Below are 20,177 nucleotides of genomic sequence, written 5' to 3' on the forward strand. Positions count from 1 at the left end.
TAGCCGAACAACCTGCATCTGGAAAAAGAGAGACATATTTTTATGTATATAATTTTTCTGAACATAAATTATGTTTGCAAGATATTAGTGTAGAGGATTCAAAACTTAATTAGAAATTGACTCAATATGCGTAAGAAAATAATTTGTCTTGGTATCAGGAAGTGATAGAGTTGTGTTAAAAAATTAAATTTAGACCGTATCAAATTGAATATGGTAAAGTGAAAGTTATAACAGATTATACTGATAAATTGAAAATAGTGTACAAAGACAAGTTTCTGTATAAAAATTCGTATATGAATCAATATACAAGAAGATAGAACTACATCTAGATATAAATTAAGAAAATAAGTTGTGTTTTACGTCAACAATTTTTCCAGTAAGAAAATAAATTTTAGGCTTAAACAAAGCAATTAATCAGGAAGAAAATATGATGAATTTTAACATTCCGGGAACAAAGACGAAAACAAACTGACACAATAAAATTCTCTTGAAATAACCAACATCTTTTTTGACGTCCCTATTTCCAAAACTTCTACATACGATTTTTGCCTTTCCTGAAAAATTACTTTTTCTGAAGTCAGGTTGTGTAAATAGGGCGCTCATTTAAAACATTAAAATAGTCTTTGAAATGGGAAAATACCCTTCTTTCATATTTTCAACGTATTAAATCTAAAAATAAGGCCAAAAGCGGATTTTCCAACTTGTTATAAAATAGTATATTGAATTTTTCATTTCAACCCAAAAAAAAAATTACTAAAATCCCCGACGATGCAGTAACTATATCCTTGACAAAAAAATTGACTGAATTCTGGAAGATTAATGAAACCTTAAATGGTAGCAGTAAAGTCGTTATACTGGGAATCGATGATCCAGGTATTTTAAGTTCTTGCAAGCATTGTTCCGTCTCCTCTGTCGTCATTGAAATGACTTTTTCCAGTTACAAATATTTGTTTAGCAATAAACGCTGTAGTTTTACAGAAACTAACTTTGAAATGTATCTTATTGCCAATTTTAAGCTTAATTTTTTGTATAATACTTTAAATTTCCTGATTGTAAGATTGAAATTTTTCTGTACTATTTCATTTCGAAATGAATGACTAGACCAAAGAAAAATATGCCTAATTAAAAAAAAGTTTACTATTAGGCGCGTGATATCTCTGACATTCACTCTGCGTATTTTAATATTTTTAGTGTAAATTATACGGCATATGGAAAAATTATCTTAAAAACGGACGGTGGAAAGAATGGCAGAACAGCTGGGCAAACCAGGCCGGCAAACAACATGAAATAAAACTGTGGGAAAAATCGTAGACCGTGGAGGAAATGGGATAAACATTGAATCATATTGACTCGCCTGTTGATAAGCCACACCAGGATGACACATGGGCTTCTCCTTGCCAAAGAAGAACCGTGAAGATGCCCTTTTTGCGCACAATTATCTGTAAATACTGATAGAATGCGAGGAATTAACACCGCAAAGAATAATGTCTGGCTGCCTACAGATTTAACATTTATGGCACAGTGTTGATTATAATAAAAAGGATTTGATACGTGAAGGGGATAAACTAATAGGTCGCATATAGGAAACCCTTTTGTAGGTTAAAAATATCCTTAATTTAATCGATTGTATTTATTAGCGTGAACGTTATAGTGTGTTTTCCTGTGGCTGTGATGGAATATCCAGTAACCATAAACACACCAAAGTAGTCTAGGTTATTTAGGTTTTATATATTTACAGGGTGTCAGGTAGTCACTGGCGTAATAAAAAACCCTGGTGACTACCCAATTGTGTGAGTGTATTTATTTGCGTCAAAGGTTGTGAGTATAGATACTGTCTGTGTGGAATATCGAGCACCCACAGGACTGTCGATCCAATTAGCTTAACTTAGGATACTGAATGCTTGAATTTTATTGTGTGAATGTATCTATTAGCGTGAATAAATGTAAGTCGTCAAGGTGAAAATCGCCTAGTCGGGCTTCCCGCTGTGCATTGGTGCATAATACGTGTTGTATATAATTAAGCCGGGCGGAAAAAAAGGAAAATACAAAAATGGTTATAATTTATAATTAAATTGTTAATTTTTTTCTTGTCAAAAAATGTATTGTTTCAAAAAATAATATTGATATGAGCTTCAGTCACTTAAATTCTCGGGTTACCTACCTTTACAGTTACAACCTTGCACATTAAATTTCATGTTCGTTTAAAACTTTATTATCCAGGTTAATCAAATAACAATAATAACTGATATAGGTATAAATCATAGTCAATAAATATTACTTTTTTAAAATTTTATTTGAATATTTATAATGATGATTTTGTGGGTTGAATACTCCTATGAAAAGTGGGGTGTAGGTAGGCAAACCCGCATAATTTATCAGTCAGGTGGAATGCAGTTCAAGAGCAGTATTTATATTCAACAACAAAAAATCCCATATCACAATATTTTAAATTTATAATTACGATGTTATTTAAAAAATTTATGTTGTAAAAAATAATGATTTGAGATGTCAAGAATTTTACTTTTTGTTCGTCTACAGTTGGGCCTCGCACATATTCGTTTAAAACTTTACCCTCAACGTTAATCAGATATAGGTATAAAGCATAATCGATAAATATTACTTTGTTTTAAAATTATATTGGAATATTTTATAATGACGATTTTCTAAATTCAATACCTCTAAAAAAAGGCGCTTTCAGTAGGCAAACCCGCATAATTCATCAGTCAGGCGGAATGGTTGTTCAAGCGCCGCATTTATATCCAGCCATAAGAAACCCCAAACGAAAATAGTTTAAGTTTATACATAAAATACAAGCAATTGTGTTATATATTATTTAAAAAATTTATATTGTAAAAAAATAATGATTTGAGTTGTCAAGAATTTTAAGTTTCGTTCCTGTACGGTTGCACCCTCGCCCATATTCGTTTAAAACTTTACTTCAACGTTAATCAATATAACAATAACAGATATAGGTATAAAGCATAGTCAATAAATATTACTTTGTTTTAAAATTATATGGGAATATTTTATAATGATGATTTTCTGAATTCAATTCCTCTAAGAAAAGGGGCTGTTAGTAGGCAAACCCGCATAATTTATCAGTCAGGCGGAATGGTTGTTCAAGCGCCGCATTTATATCCAGCCATAAGAAACCCCAAACGAAAATAGTTTAAGTTTATACTTAAAAAACAGACAATGTTATTATTATATTTTATTTAAAAAAATTATATTGTAAAAAAAACAATGATTTCAGAAAAGCCAAGAATTTTAAGTTTCGTTCCTCTACGGTTGCACCCTTGCAGATGTTTGTTTAAAACTTTACGTGTTAACATCAATCAAATAACAATATCAGTTGAAATATATAGTGCTTAAAATTTGCAGTTATGGTTGTGCGTATGTTTTTCTTATATAAAGAAATCTATGTGATTTTCGAATTGTGTATGTATTAAATGAATTTGTAATAAAACTAATGCTATTAAATTTGCATTTATATTGTTGCTTTAATTAATAATCAAGGACGGAACTGTTAAGTAAGTGGTAGTTTCAATACTGTTTCCGTTCCACACGCAATGATCGATTTTGAAAGATAACAGGGACTGTTTTCACAAGTTGATTTTTTGTTAGGGCTCATTATTATTTTTCAAGATATATTAAGGAGGTACGAAACATAAATGTCACGAATTAATAAAATGTTTATACACCTGATAACTATTAGCTTTTTTGATTTGATAAAGTTAAAACTTGATGGTGTTATCAATTTATGCCTGGATACTGTTTTAGACATTATTTTGGTGGTTCCACCCTTGTTTAAAGAAAAAAAGATAAACACCCTTCTCGATCAATTCTGTGCAGGTAAACATGTAAAAAGGAGTTCATTTCTCTTCGAAATCGGATTATTTAAATAGTGAAATGTAATATTTAGTTGTTGGTGGAGGGGGTTGGTGAATGGACTTTGCACAAGTGTGTCAAATGTAATTTTTGAGGGGTGGGGGCGGGTTGTATCGACCAGTAGAGGGGAGGCTCAGCGCAGTCTGGCGGCAGGCCTTACCCATCTCCACCGCACAACGACCACGGCTGTGCTTTCTCTTTTATTTAGTGGTCACGTTTTTCCTTGGTTGTTTTTTTCCGTTTCTTCGGGTGATAGCTGTACGGTGGGAGGGTACAGCCTGGACATCAGCAAAGTAGCATTAGCCTCCTACCACTATTAGATGCCCTGAAGTGTTGTGTGTGTTATGTTTTTGATCTAGGCTGGCCAAAAACGAGCCTCCTGGAACCCTAGAAGGTACGTAAACAGAATATAAGCTACACTCTGCCCAAAATTGGTTCGCTTAACACCTAATCCTTTAAAAAAACTTCGCTTTTTTTCAATTTTTATTTTATATAAAGAGCAAGCACGAAAAGTTAAATTTTATTTCCTAAGCCGATGAATTTGCTGTCTCAGCTAGAAATCATCAATTTTTTTCGCTCATTGAACATGTAAATACTTTTTGTTTAAACATTATTAAAAAATTGTTACATTTTTATTAAATTTCATTGACTGTTTGCTTTTGAATTTAAAATATATATGCATTGATTGACAGTTCAATTATACATCACTTCGCACGGCACCTGCAAATAAAACCTAAAACTTTTTTCTTAGCTTGGTGGGAATCCCTGATATTAGCAGAAAAGTTGGTATAGCGTGAAGCGCATGCGTTTTGACCATAGCTTAAACCTTCTCAGGTGACCCACTCATCTCTAAGAATTTTCATAGAAAAATCGAAAAATCTTTCCCTCTTGGACAAAAGAATCGGAAAAATGAAATTTTCCTAGTCGGATTTGATTAATATAATATATATTTTACATGCATTCATGTGCGTTTTGTATTAATAAATTTGTCTACCGATACTAATTAAAACCAAAATTTCCCCCATTGAATAATTGCCAAGTAAATTTTTTTAAACAGAAAAAACCTTAAAAAAATTTATTCTTAGCGTCATCGATCCGGAGAAAAACGTCCTACAGTTTCCACCATAGAAAAATTTCTTCCCCTTACTTTTTAGTTAATTAATTAATTGATACGAAATTTTTATTGAGATACGTTTTTAAAAGCCTGTCGAGTGATATAATCAAGGGATGAGCCAAGTGGGGCGCTTGGTGTCGCATTGCTGTAACCCTCCTCTAACCGACATTTCTCAAGGATTTACTCGACCCACTTACTATTTGACCAAGCCCCGTTTCAGCAGATTTTTATAACCTAAGATGTTTTAACACATTATTCGATAAAACTTTATAATTTATTACGACAATGTTTAAAAAAAGGAACGTTTGAAAATGTTCAATATAACAATTCCTTTGGTACTTTTCAGTTTTGTTTACGTTATATACATTTATGCGGTTTCTATGTTGGGAATGATTATTTTGTAAGATGTCGTGCCTGCGAGCACGCTATGAGCGAGTGGCTAATTGCAAAACTGACAACATCCTAAAGCCTTATCAACCCAGAAAGAAGTAAAAAACCCGAATAATAAACCCGAGGAATTTTTAATCTTCAATATATTGTTTTCTTTTAAAATACAAATATGGAAATGTTCCAACCGGATCGGTAAACGCAAAGGTTCGAACGTTTCATCCACAATTCTAGTTTGTCGATATTTCTCCCTCTGCTGACGTACAAGACTAAAATGCCAAAACATCGATATTACACCCGCAATGTGCTACATTAACTTTTGTTGTGTTCACCTCTTTCAACGTTCTATTCGAAAAAACATAGGGCTTTTTTATTTCTTTAACCTTTTTCCCCCAGGACAAAATAATATCAACAATTTACTCATCTTGTGCTTCAAATCATTTACGCCTTACAATTGGCTTTTTGGTTAATTTCTTAAAATAAATAATTTGCTTTACAATGATAAAAACAAATTTAGTAAAATAATTAGTTTAAATTTTTATGATTGTTTTTATTTAATATATTTTTTAGAAATTTTTTAGCTTTTTTTTAAATGAAAGATGGCAAGTAGTTTTTTTTCAGTTTTTCATTAACACAACTGCACTCTCCGACAACAAAATTTTCCTGAATATACATTTTTTATTTCAATTTCTTTTTAAAATATCATTTCAATCAATACGATTTATTATTATTTAATATTTAACATTTATAAAGTAAGTATTTCTCCAAAAGTTCAAAATTATAAAAACAGGCTAAAATTAAAATATAAATCTATTGTAATTAGTGGTCTACTGACCAAATTACGTTTTTCAATTACTTAATCTTTTTCGAATTCCGCTCGTGACTCTTTTTCATTTCAACCAAAATCTTACATAAAAGATTAAGTGGTTAAAATATAAATTTCTTAGCAGGGCGGCAATGTGTGTTTCACTTATCTATAAGATTAATCTGGATCACGATTTTACTTTTTAACATACCTGTAATTAATCCTACGGAGCTTAGCCAACTCAAGGTGGGATCATAAATAAATTTAAGAAAAATGTCTATCTGCACTGTAAAATCATTTCAATGTGAACTAATATTAAAGAATTTTTTCATTTTATAATTTTCTAAAATTCTTCTATGTCAGTGGTTGTTATATTATGTTAAGTGCTATTAAAAATAAAAAGTAATTAGATGGAAAACTTTGTTAAAAGAAGGCGTCGGAGTTATATGTCACCTTCAACTTACTAAGGGCGTGCAGGTTTAGCATAACCGAGCAAGAACTAGCTTGTGAAAATACTTCGTTCTTTGCTAAATAATAAACCTTTGATTTCTACTAGCATAAAAAACTATAAGAACTGGAAAACGTGCGGTTAAAATATTTTGAAATAATTCAAAATGTATAAGAATCTTTCTTCTCGTGTTTAGAGAAAAAGAAATTCTTCCATGTATAAGGCAAGCCGAAAAAGAATACTTTGGCAACATACTTGTTCAGACTTACGAATAAACTTTTGAATAAACTGAAAAAAATGAAAATAGTTAACCAACAAACGTATGAAGCTGAAAAATGAAGACGGGAGACTGGAATAGAACTAAATTTTATAACGTCGTCACACATCCTTTCTAGAAAGGTGATGAAATTTGGATTGTTTCAGATAAAGTCCAAAATTTTTAGAAAATTTCTCAAAGGTATTAAAACTTCACGACAGAGTCGACAAAAAAAAAATATACGACTGACACCTCGACTATGGCACTACTTGATTTAATAAAAGCATTCTCCATGTTCTTTTCATAAAATCCTGTCGTATTTCTGAATTCTTTATTCAACGAAGTACTTTTTTTACATTAAAATGATCCCCAAGGAAAATAGAAATATAAACACATAATTTTCCTGCCGACCTTTTAATTGTTTAATTATTTGAAAGAATTATTAATTACCTCATGACTAGAGTCAAAACACAGAAACAGGACATGACGCGGGAGTGTTTTTAGATGTTCTTTCAGGCCTAGGCCTAAGTGCGGAAAATACAAGTTAAAATTATTGAAACTTCACTTATGATTTTATTATGTAATCATACCCAAAGAATGATTTTATGCAATAAGCCTGGGTTTAGAGACGTCTGAAGTAAAAGAAGTTGCGGGTGTGCCACATGGGTTAATAGTTGCGCCACTGTTTTTTTTTTCGATTTTTACGTTTGACATGTTCTCAGAAGGTGGCAATTTCATATTAACAAGTAACCCTTCTTCTACGGTTACTTCCCTTATGTTGCAAAACCACATCTCAATAATAAAAATTAGAGCAATTTTTGGAAAATAAACTTTAAAACACATCACTTTTAGTAGCGTATTGTACAACGAAATTACTCAAAACCCTCAGGTGCCGGCATTTTTGAAAAAAAGTGAATTAAAATATGAGTCAATTTTGACTTTAAAAACCCGGCAATTTTTGTGATGAGCGCCGTGTCAACGACTCAAATATTAAACCTTGACAGAATAGAAATTGATGTTTTTTTTTAAATTTCGTCTATGATGGGAAGTCCGTAATTACATAGAAACATTAACTATTAATAATACAATAATAAAAAATTAAGGCAAAATAATTATTATTCAAACTACAAAGCCAAGAAAGTAGTACTGTTTGGACTCAAAATTTCAATGAAACCTATGATAACTCTTCGGTTTAAAACCTCAGTTTACAGAATTTGTCAGTATGGAAATTATTTAACGCAACTAGTTAGGGGGCACTCTAAATAAAGGACAAGACTGTCCTTTCGTCGTACAATCTATAATACAGAAAACCTCTCTGTTAGGGACAGGCCAGATTAGTTTTTTTCCACTTTTCTCTGAGTGGAAAAACAACTTCTAATTGTGTTTGTGAATAGATTGTTTCCGTGAATTTGTAAACTTTCCCCCTTACATCTAATCTTATTTTTTATCCGATATGCATTTCATCATTTCACTTCAAGTTCATATTGTTTAATATTAACAGGAGTTTTTTTTTAAATAAAGAACGTGCGTGATTCTTACACAAAATTTGAGCAAACCTAGTACTAGAACATTAAAACTTCGCAAAACGCTAGGAGGAAACCTTTTAAAAATTGTAAATTCATCGAAAACACATAGATATAAATGTACTCATGTATCTGTACAAATCTATAACTTGTGTCATCAGATGATAAAAATCTCTCTTCAGAAGACCTCTGAAAGAGGACAAAAGTAATACAACCAGAACTTCCCCTTAGGAAGAGAAAATTTTACAAATATTCAATACCTTATACGAAAGAACTTCAATAACCTAAAATTATAAATACAATAAGATTTTGATGATAATTCTTAAAATTTTTAACAATAATTCTTAAGAATATTTCTTTTTTAAATAACATTTTTATTAATATCTAAAATTTAAAATTTCATGCAATTGGAAGGTAGGTTTTGTCTTAGTTTTTTGCCCTTTTGTGATTTTTGTAAAATTACATTGGCTGGTTTTATAAAACATGTTTTCTTATCTCTGTAAATAAACCTGTGTGTGTTTTTAATTTTCTGTAGAGATTACTTTTGGGTTTTTGCGAATAATTTATTTTATCTTTGCAATTTCTGTTGTGTTCTTTAGTAAAAGATTCGTGTCCTAATATGGCTATAAATTATGCCAAAAAATGAATTTGATGGTAGGGATTTCACCTTAAGCACTTTTCCTAGTTATTGCATGGCTGTTGTGTAGGATATGATTTGTTGTCTGTCTCATCTAGACATAGTTGACATTGGTCATATGTTAATAGACATATTTTTTATTTCATATGGCATGATCTGCTACTATATATGTAACTATTTTTAATTATTTTTAAGAGAGAGGAGGATTTTTTCTTTCTCTTGGTTATTTTTGCGAATATACAGCCGGCTGTTTTGCTTGTCTCATGCTGGCATACGTTTCCAGTATTTCCTATGTTCTCCAGAAACCCCAGATCCATTAAATAAACTTTCACTTTCTATTGTAGAGACTGGGGTTTCCTCTTTCACGGATTGGTTTTTTTTGCAATCTTTTGCTTGCTACATTCCCGGCATACGTAAATATTTCTTGTGTTATTTAGTAACGAAAGTTTCCAGTTCTTTTTTAATGTAGATATAATTTATGCCACCGTATGGATTTGGGCGTATGAATCGCTTCGAGGCTCCTTTTGTTTTAACAAGTATCTGCTGCTTTGTCTGGAATTCCATCATAACCTGGGTGCCACATTAATGATAGGCTATTTGAATATCCTAGTTTTAAGGATGTTGAAGCAAGGAGTTTTTAGGTGATGTCGAAGGTGGAGAAACTTAAGATCTGCCAGGTTGTGTACCATTCTTTCAAAGATCTCTGTTATCAATCGCTTGGAAAAGACTATTTAACAATTTCCTCTTTCTCCCAGAAGTTTTCTTATTTTTTTATTTTTTTGCGAGTACATAGTATTTTTGCTTGTCTCATTCCTGGCATATGTTCCCGGGATTTTTCAAAATGAATTTTGTCTTATGTTCTGTTCGATATTTTTTAGATAGTCTGTCAGCTGCCTGGTTCTCTGAAATTCTCTCATAACTGAGCATCAGGCTATTTGTAGATCCCAATTTTTAAGGTTATTTAGGAAGTCTCACGCTAGTGATGCAGACATCAACTTTTTTTGTTTGATTAAAAACAAAATACCCGACATTTTTTACATACTAAATTTAACTGAGGACTTTTCAAACAGCAACTTTGCTTTGACCTTTCTACTTTGCTTAAATAAAATAAAGATTGCCCAATCGATCGTTCGACACGATAATTTTAACATTTGCAAGCGCTTAAATTAAAAATTAAAAACCAAACATGTCATATCTTATCTTGCATGTTTATATTCTAGTTGTAATGTCCTTTACCTTACATATATGTGACATTTTCTGTTAGAAAAAATTGAATAAAAATTGATTTAATCTCTAGGTATTTTTGTATTTAACTAATCGATAAAACAGAACTTAAGAGCTTTTTTGTTTTATTATGATATTGAACATTATTTTTGGCCTGCTGTGCCAAATTTACTATCCATTTTGTTTGTAAATAGGATTATTATTAAATTTCTATATTTTTTATAATTTATTTTCTATTCTATACTTATAATAGGCTTAACGTATGTAATAATATATAATATAATAGTATTAATTCTATAATAATAGAATTAACAGCAAATATTAATTTCCAAATCTATTCCTTATTAAAATAACTTGTCCTGGACAATTTCTAGGTAGGTAATTATTTCAGTCAATATCTCAAAATAAATTGACCCTCAATAAAGGGGGGGGTCATCGTCTTCGGTCGGCATGTCGATTTCTCATCGAGGACGTGTAAATTTAATATGAGGGAAATGTCTGTGCGGTGGCTCAGGGCATAAAGCGATCACGAAAGGAATCTGGCTTTTAGGAAACTTGTTTGATAACAACCCGTTTAAATAAGGTATCATTCTCCCCGTGCTTTGAATTTCTGATAGGATAAAGAGAAGGGTTGGAGAACCTGATGAAATATTAAGACAAAATAATTATTTGCTTACAGGTTAAACAGTGGCTTTTAGTTAAATTGTCTTTACTAAATGAAGAAGCTTCTGAACATTTAAAGATGGTTCAGTTTTATTTTTTAATTTGTAACCTACACTTGTACAAATTACAAATGTGATCTCAAAACGTTTTTTCTGCACAAGGTCACAGGTTATATACCATCCCTGCACCTGGAAGACAAATACCATGAGAAACAGCAATGATGGCAGTCAGGATGAGGATTAAGACGGAACGAGTTCTATAGGTTATCGTCGATTAGGCGACACGGTGGATACGGAATGGTGTATAGAGGTTCGGGCTGTAGGGTTAGGACGGATCGAGAAGTTGGTGTAACTTTTATGACCAATTAGTTGACAAAAGGAATGTTGAGGACGTTGTGGATAGCAAGGTTAGTGGCGTAGTAAGAAGTTTGACGATTGGTCTGAGGATTTTTGATTCCAAGGTTGGATACACTGGGTGCTGGCTTGGGAGAACCCAACAGTTTCAGATGTTTGATGCATTGGGTGTACTTGATTTCTATTATCAGAGTTTCAACAAGCGTGGCCCATCTTTTCATCCAAGTGTAATCCTAGATAACTGACATCTACCCTAGAGGAATAGGTTTTTTACCAAGCGCAATAATCCAGTTGGATGTACTTTTTTGATAGGAGAATTTAATAGGTTCATGGCTGTGCATTTTTACACCACTTTCAGTAAGAACTGAAAATTTTTGGAGAGTCCGTTGACGAGCCACGAGCAAATTGAGCTGTTGTGAGTCATAGCTAAATCGCCAAAAAACTAATTAATAGCCTAGAGAAATATTGTGCACGATGCGAGTGGAGGTTAATTTGAATAAGTCGCAGTTGATGATTTTTAAGAGAGGTAGGCTAAGGAGGAGATAGAGGAAGAAGGGCTTATGATCCCCAAGCACAGCGCTTTCTGGCTTATTGTTTCTTATGCAAGAGAGAAACCAGATCGTCCAACTATAATCCAATCACTGATTCAATAAATATTTAGGTGTTGTTCTCACACCAAAGTTGTTGAAATCTAAGTCCAAATGGGTAAAAGTCGCTTTGAACTTTATTTGAAACGAGACGTTCCATTGTCAGAAACCTAAAGGTTTAGCGTTCTATTGTTTCCTATGCATGCGAGCAAATTTAAGCAACACAAGGTTGAGAAGGTGTTATGGTTTTTTATTAGAAAACCTTTTGCTCTACTTGTCTATAACTCGAGCCATATGTTTTTCTATTATTTTTTTGGGCATGACTTATTGGCATTTATTCTTTTCTATATTTTTCTTGTTCCTCCCATAAGGATTAATTAATGTGAATGTTTCGTTTATGCTAAAAGATATTTATTTTTACATAATCATCGTGTAATCATCCCATAGTCTTCCACATGTATCTCTTAAGGATTATCATGCCATGCAAACAGATTTTTTTATTGAGTAAGGTTGTAAAAAACCTACTTCGCTTTATTACAAAGTATATTTACTACAATAAAACAAAAAAAGGCTTAGATTTCATTTATGAAAAAAAGGAAAAATACATTTACTCGTATCTCACGCTGTATTTTTAAGGAATTTTCTAAATAAATAATAATTAATGTACTTAATTTTCTACAAAAGGAGCCTCTTAATTAAACATTAAAACGGTACAAAGAGGTAATTTATCTCCAGCTTTTCAGAATAAAAAATACACTTACAGTCTTTCCAGTTTTGTAAAAGTCCGTTTCATCGGTTTGACTTCATAATATTTGTCAACCTTTTAGGGAAATCAAAGGAAATTAACCGACTTTTTTTTTAAACTAAAAACGAGATATCGGAAAACATTGAAATTTTCCAACAGGGACGTCAAGAAAACCTAATTATCATCTCACTAACTACTTTTAGTTATAAACACTTTTGAGACTTCAGCAGAATGACATGATCAAATGGTAAATCAATTTACTTAGCTAATTACTGTTTTGTTTAAAATAAAAATGCTTGTTAAGGACAAAAAGTCTGGATGTAAAAATTTAATAAACAAATTGTTTTTCCAAGCACATATATTTCTGTCAGTTTCTCTTGTAAATAGCTTGAGGTCAATAGTTTTGACTGAAACGTCAAGATTTAGAAAAAGATTATTCTGGACAAATAGTATTTTATAGAAAACCGATCTGATTATATAAAACCGAATATAATTTTCTTATTTCTACTAGTGTTTTTCCCGGGTCAAACGTCATGCGACGCATTTGGCAGAATTGAGGAAGGAAAAGGAATCTTGCTGCCTTTATACTAGTTAAAGATGTTATCAAAATAAATGTTTGGACGAAAGACTAGAATATAGACTTGTTTACTTCCAGTAAAGTCGTCTAGGTTAAACAATGGTTCAGCCAAACGAAAATTATTGATTTTTACAACGAAACGAAAGAGTTTTAGATGTTCGGGTTGAGTATTACGAGCCGGTTATGTATCTATAGCACAACGGTTAGCCCTAGTTCTACAAATTTTATTAGTTCCGGTGGTTGAATTTCTTTTACGGTTACGTTGTGCATCCCAAAACATTTACTCCTCCAAGCAATCGTAATTGTCGTGTGTTCTCTGCTTCCTTGCAGAATCTGTACCTGTCGTGTTGGATTATACAAATCTTCTTCAAATTCTTTAGTCTGCAGTGTCTTGTTAAGAGTCCGGTTAAAATTCGATTTCCTGCTTCCTTTAATGCATTCTGCTGCTTCCTTTCTTCCACAACTTGGTAGAAGCTTCTTGGATTGTTTGCGTCTAATGGAGGGCAGAAGCACCAACAAAAGTGTGGTCCAACCTGGTCGTCCTCTTGTTAATGTAAAATATCTTTACAAAATGGACTCCATGTCAAGTTGATTTCTTTCAAACTAACCGGATAGTTTTGAAATATGAATATTAACTTTTATTTATTTAGAAATCGTGAGATGCGTCTGGTGTGTTGTAGGTTTCAGAAAAACATTTTCTTTATCGTGCCAACGTTTCGATCTTTATTGAGACATCACACCAGACCGCATCTCACGATTTCTAAATAAATATCGATTAACGGTCACTAATCACCACACACATTAACTGTTATCTTTCATTGATAATCCACGTTTTTGCACTTTGAATAAAATGATATATTCACATAGTTGATTTGAACAATTAGAACGGCGAAATAAAAATATTAAAAAAAGGAATAGTGGAACTTTTTTTTTTTTTTTTGGCAGAACCAGAGCCTATTGACAAGAAGTTGTGTACACATACCAGATATTTTGGACTGTAGAATCACCAATAAAAGTCCAAATCAGTGAACACCAACCTGATCTTCCCCTTGTTCAATGGGCTTTTTCTTGTAAAACTTTACAAAATGGACTCCAAGTCAAGTTGATTTTTTTCAAATGCCGGATAGTTTTGAAATATGAATATTAACTTTTACCTTTCATTGATAATCCACGTTTTTGTACTTTGGATATGTAAAATTCTACTGTTTCCTCATTTTCATTTTGTATTTTTGTCTGGCATACCATTGATAGTGTAAAACCTATGCCACAGGGGAGGAAAAAGAGCTCGGGACCTATCAGTGGTACAGCAGCCTCCTTCCTTGCGAGGGAATCCGCCCTCTCGTTTCTCGCAATAAAAAACAATTTTTTTTAAATAAAAGTGTTCTAAAATAGTTAAAATTAAAATATAACAAGAAAAAATCTTCGGAACTTTGGACTAAGCAGGACATGCATTAACGTTTTTTCCAGTAAACATTTTGTAAATTAAAAAAGAAGAGAGAAGGCGTACAAAATTTAGTGAAAGATGTTAAAAAGTTATTAGTTCAAAAATCTTAAAAATAATAATAAGTAGAATGAAGTACAATACTAAGAGTTAAATTAATTAGACAAATTTAAAAAAATATAAGATACAAAATTATATTTTAATACATCTCAATTAAAACAGAAAAAGAATAATTAAAATTAAATAATCAAAAAATTAAGTATTTTCAACAAAAATGAAATTTTTTTAAATCAATTTTACTTCTTTTCACACTTACTGGTAAAGAAAGAAAAACATATTTTATTACAACTATATTAATACTAATAAAAAACAACATTATAGTACGAATTTACAAATTAATTAAGATGATTTTTATTATGTACATTAAGCAAAAGAAACTTTAAATTTTTAACCTTTGTTTTGATATTTTTTGATCATTGATTGAAAATCAAGGACATCTTTTTATTTCCTCATTATCTCAAACTTAAAGCCTATCCGAAAGATATAGTTCCACTTTATCAAAGCGGGTGTTTCTCAAGGCAATATCCTTGGTCTAGCTCTTATTGTCAGTATACACTAGACACTCCTATCAACCCCTGACATCAGAGGATACCGCCTGTCAGTAAACCCAGGCCAAGTGATTTTCACAAGCCTCCAGGATCACCTTTCCTTTTTGAAAAAGAAATGGTTAAAAAATAAAGGATCGGACTCAACGAAATCCATTCCCAGGAAATTACTTTCAACCTTTCACGTATCTTCTCTTCTCGAATTTACAACAATTTTATTCTTCTAACAAATCGTCGCTTTTTAATTGGAGCGTTATTCCGACAAAACCGTCGCACTTAATTCAAAAATACAGAACAGATATTTTATATGTAGATAAAAATATAGAAACATAAAATACTTGACAACAAATGGAAAATGAAAAATGGAAAAGGTTGGAAAATCTTACTACAAAAACAAACGGTTCATTTGCACATCAATACGTTCCAACTTCCATAGAATCAATCCAAAATCCTTCTAAATTTATCGTGATAAAATTTTTACTTGATACAAATTATGCTTTATACGTTTTGTTGTAATTTTGTTTATTTTTTTATTAAGATAATCAATTGTAATAATAGAAACTGTAGGTGGTTGGTTTATACTACCTTTTGTTTGAAGGTTTTTACAACACTAGGAACTTTCCATCCTCTGATAGAGTTAAAAAGTTTATTTAGAAAAAACACATACACCGAAAAGAACCGAAATTGTAGGCCCAACGGTACAGCATTATGGGCTCGAGACCGGTTGGGGTTAGGGATATGAAATGGAAGTGGCTGGTTCCAGGAAATGTCTCGTATTTCGGGTTGCCCACTTTTACCCTTGCCTTACCTCAACAACCATAAAACCTTTCTATACTCGTACAAGCCCCGCACTTTCCCGGCGCATCAATATCTATTTAAGGCCGAATTTTATTTCAACTTAATAGACCCCGGATGAGAAAAATGCCTTAACCCATCGGTTGTATTTCACCGGACTTAGGTGAAAAGACACGAGATAATGGCAAAGTTTTACGAAGTTTTTTCTCTTGTCTTGAACCAAAGTCTTTTGGTTCAAACGGTGAGTTGTATTTTTTACACTATCGGCCTGTCTTAACGGCACCAGTGACGATAAACGGCCATCATAGTCTTTATCTATACCTTTGAAGGATGAAATGGTTCACACGGTCGCTTGGTTTCTTCCTTAATTTAACCCGACCTTCATTCACCCTCCAAATCATAACATTAAAGAACTCTTCAAGGTCTCCCAAAAATCGAATCATCCTTATCTGAACATCTTATTTATTTATAAAAGTAAAAATCTCGGCATAACTAACAATTATATGTATTGGGAATACATGTTATTCCTCCACGTTTCTTATGTGCGAAAAATTTTCATAATCTTTATTTTTGTAATAACCCTAAAGAAAAAATTCCATTGAACTTAATTTAATATAAATCAAATAGAAAAGCTACGTAAATCAATTTTTCATGTAATAATAAGGTTTATTTTTTCTGTACATAGGAAACATTTTCAAATTATTTTAAATTACATAAATCATGGACAAAAGTAATCTGATGTACTTTCGTTATAAAACCAGTTGTTTTGAGGTATCTAGACTTTTATTTATATAAATTTGACTGTTTTTTTATAATTTTAAAGTAATAACTTTATGCTTTTGCAAGATGAAATGGAATTAATGTTTTCATCGTGATGTTTTCTTTCCTTTAGTAAAGAAAAAGCGCATGAACAAGAATCTGTGTTAATTAGCAAATATGCTATTAGTGAGATGGTATGCTTCGGTGGTTTAGGCAAAATAATTTTATCTGGCAAAGAACGCCATGGAATTTCTACTTTGTCAGGCCATGGCTGACTTCAAGTTTTATTTCAATTAATAATTAAACCGCGTTGCATTTACAAATATCACTTAAATATTAGCCTCGTAATAATTTAGAAAGTTACAAAAACAAATTCTTAAAGATGAAATATTGTTACTCATCCCTCAGATTTAACAATCGTCCATAGGGGCCATGGGCATGGAACCATCGTTAAGAATTCACTTGGAATTCGGCCAAATAAATTCTAAGCTTTCGGAAGGATCGGGAGAGAATCCATGCGAGCTGGTGGAAGGATCAATTCTACCGAACAAGGAGGAAAACCGGTCTACATAATAATATAAATACGGTTTTACTTTTCTCCATCGACACGTTTTATTTTCAGTTGGTCATCCTGGAAAAATCTTGACGAGTAAACCGTAATTTTATCAACCTTCAAACCTTAATCTGCAGTTTTGACCAATATGAAATTATTTAAAATAAAAATTAATTAAATATTGTTTATAAAAATAGTTGTTTTTGTTTGTTTTTTATGAAATTATACTAAAATGTCACAAAAAATGTCTATTTTCAGTTCTAGTCTGATTTTGATAAAAGCCTTTCAAAATATGAATATAAAAGTCATTATTATTTACAAATACATTGTAAGTTTCATTTATAAAACTATAATCTTCAGATAAAAAATATATCCGCTGGATTTTCAAAGGGTCTAAGGGTAAAAGTTTTGTATTAGTTGGCCTCCCCACTTTGTTTTCCCTGTCAAAACAATAAAGCTTTTGCTATATCAAGGGGACTTAATTAGGCCAACTGTTCAAAGTAGGGCAGCAGAGATTAGAAAATAGGTGAAACCAAAAAGTGGGGGAGGGTGTAAAGGGGTCGGGTAGGGTATTTAATGAGGAGGGGTTGGTACCGTGATGGGGAAGAGTGGAGGGCGTGGTATTGATTTAGAGTTCCCAACGGGGCAACACTTAACTAACGTCCTACTCCTTGGGCTCAGCCTTGTCGTCTAGGTGACCCTGCCAAACAATTCAACCAAATTGCATTAAATAGTCAACAATATCGATTTGTAATAATTCCCAGTCCATTGATTTGTCCGGCTTGGAGGCTTAATCCGGCTCCTGGCTCCGTCAGAATTCAAAAGCCGTCTTGGCTTTAAAATCATCTTTATAAAAACTCTAATGAACAATAGAAATATCACAGTTTTATTGAATTTAATATATTTTAGATTTATCCTTTCGCGTGATCCCTGTAAAGATGTCCAGTATCCTCAGGTCCCGATGAATATATTCCGAACGTACCAAGGAGGATCAACTGTTCAATCAATGTTCCTTATTACTTTGTTTTGAACATTTTGTAAAACAGCTCTCGCAAAACCCAACGCAACAGTATGCCATATATCCAAATCGGTTTTCGGATCTGGCAATAATAATCTAGTCATTAACCAATAAACAGCTGAGATCATCTTTGGCCCTCTGCTTGTTTTGCTTCTCTTTCTGGTCTTTTACGCGTATTTTTCAGCGTGAAATCATTTCAGCGACTCTACCTGCTACTAATTCTCTGCTTTTTCCCTTCATTCATTCCAATGAATTAACATAAAAGTTGTGATAGAAAGAGCATGTGAGGGTGGACGGTATAAAATAAGAACCCATTAAGATCCCTGAGGTCATGGCGGAAATCTAAATATTAGAAAAAAATAATGAAAAAATGGAGAGAGAGAGAGAGAGAGAGCGAAAGAAATAGGAAAAGAGAGTAGGAAAAAGAAATAAATAGAAATAGAGAGAGAGAGGGAAACGAGAGAGCGCGAAACAACTTGCAAGAGAGAGTGGGAAGTGAAATAAGTAGAAAGGGAGAGAGAAAGGGAAATAGAGAAAAAATATAAATAGAGAGAGAGAGATGAAAAGAGAAAGAGCGAAAAATAAGCAAAGTGAAGGGAGAGAGTGAGAGTGGGGAGATGAAAGAGAGAGTTGATAAGATTTATTTAGCCACCAAGTTATAGGTTTCGTGGAGCTTTCTACTGTGTAATGTACTATGTAAATAGTGAATAATTGGGAAAGAGATTGAGCTATATATATAGAAAGGTAGAGAGTGAGAAGAGAGAGAGAGAGAGAGAGAGAGAGAGAGAGAGAGAGAAAGAGAGAGAGAGAGAAAGAGGGCGAGGGAGATAATTAGAAGAGCGAAAAAAGTGAGGAAGAGAGTGAGAATAGTGAGAGAGAGGGAGCGAAACAACTTGCAAGAGAGAGTGGGAAAGTGAAATAAGTAGAAGGAGAGAGAGATAGGGAAATAGAGAAAAAACATAAATACAGAGAAATGAAAAGAGAAAGAGTGAAAAATAAGCAAAGAGAACAGAGATAGTGAGAGTAGGGAGATGAGAGAGAGAGAGAGAAAGAGAGAGAGAGAGACAGACAGACAGACAGAGAGTGATAAGATTTATTTATCCACCCAGTTAGGTTTTGTGGAGCTTTCTATTATGTAATATACTATGTAAATATCGAATAATTGGGAAAGAAATAGAGCTGTATATAAAGAGAGAGAGAGAACATACATATCATACATATATATGCAGGGAGAGAGAGAGAGAGAGAGGGGGGGAGAGAGAGAGAGAGAGAGAGAATAAAAAATTGTACAACATCTTGAAATATTATGTTGATTGGGATTCGGGTTGTGGTCTTCAAACATACAATGTTATTATATCAACGCCCAAGCTTTCGACAAGTTTTATTGCCTTCTTCAGGGGATCTACAGAGACATATTTGACTTTGTATCTGTAAGTAACAAAAAACTGATATTTTATAACTATTTATACAATTTATAACTATCTAAATGATTATTTCCCTATGTCTCTGTAGATCCCCTGAAGAAGGCAATAAAACTTGTCGAAAACTTGGGCGTTGATGTAATAACATTGTATGTTTGAAGACCACAACCCGAATCCCAATCAACATCTTATGAAGGCTGGTTGATCGCACAACAAGCATCTTGAAATATTACTTATTCTTATTTTTGCGCTTTCTCTCTTTCTCTCTCCATCTATCTATCAGTATGTCTGACAAATCAATCTCCCAATGAATTCGGTAAGCTAGAAGTTTTTGTTCAGTGTTACCGTGTCAGTTCAACAAAACGAAAACGTGACAAA

At 32.5% G+C, this 20,177-nt stretch overlaps 1 protein-coding gene across 11 annotated transcripts in view; it reads left to right on the forward strand.

The window, feature by feature from the left end:
- The first annotated feature begins 4,028 nt into the window (after window positions 1–4,028).
- The window catches only part of LOC106667833 (sodium channel protein para), an 89,821-nt gene continuing 73,672 nt past the window's right edge, over window positions 4,029–20,177 (forward strand). For all 11 annotated transcript variants that reach the window (XM_024226722.1, XM_014396076.2, XM_014396069.2 and 8 more), the window contains exon 1: window positions 4,029–4,282. The gene's annotated coding sequence lies outside the window, so the exon portion shown is untranslated. The remainder of the gene's footprint in view (window positions 4,283–20,177) is intronic.

Source organism: Cimex lectularius, unplaced genomic scaffold (assembly GCF_000648675.2).
Source record: "Cimex lectularius strain Harlan isolate CLEC.00 unplaced genomic scaffold, Clec_2.1 scaffold187, whole genome shotgun sequence".
Taxonomy (NCBI): Eukaryota; Metazoa; Arthropoda; class Insecta; order Hemiptera; family Cimicidae; genus Cimex; species Cimex lectularius.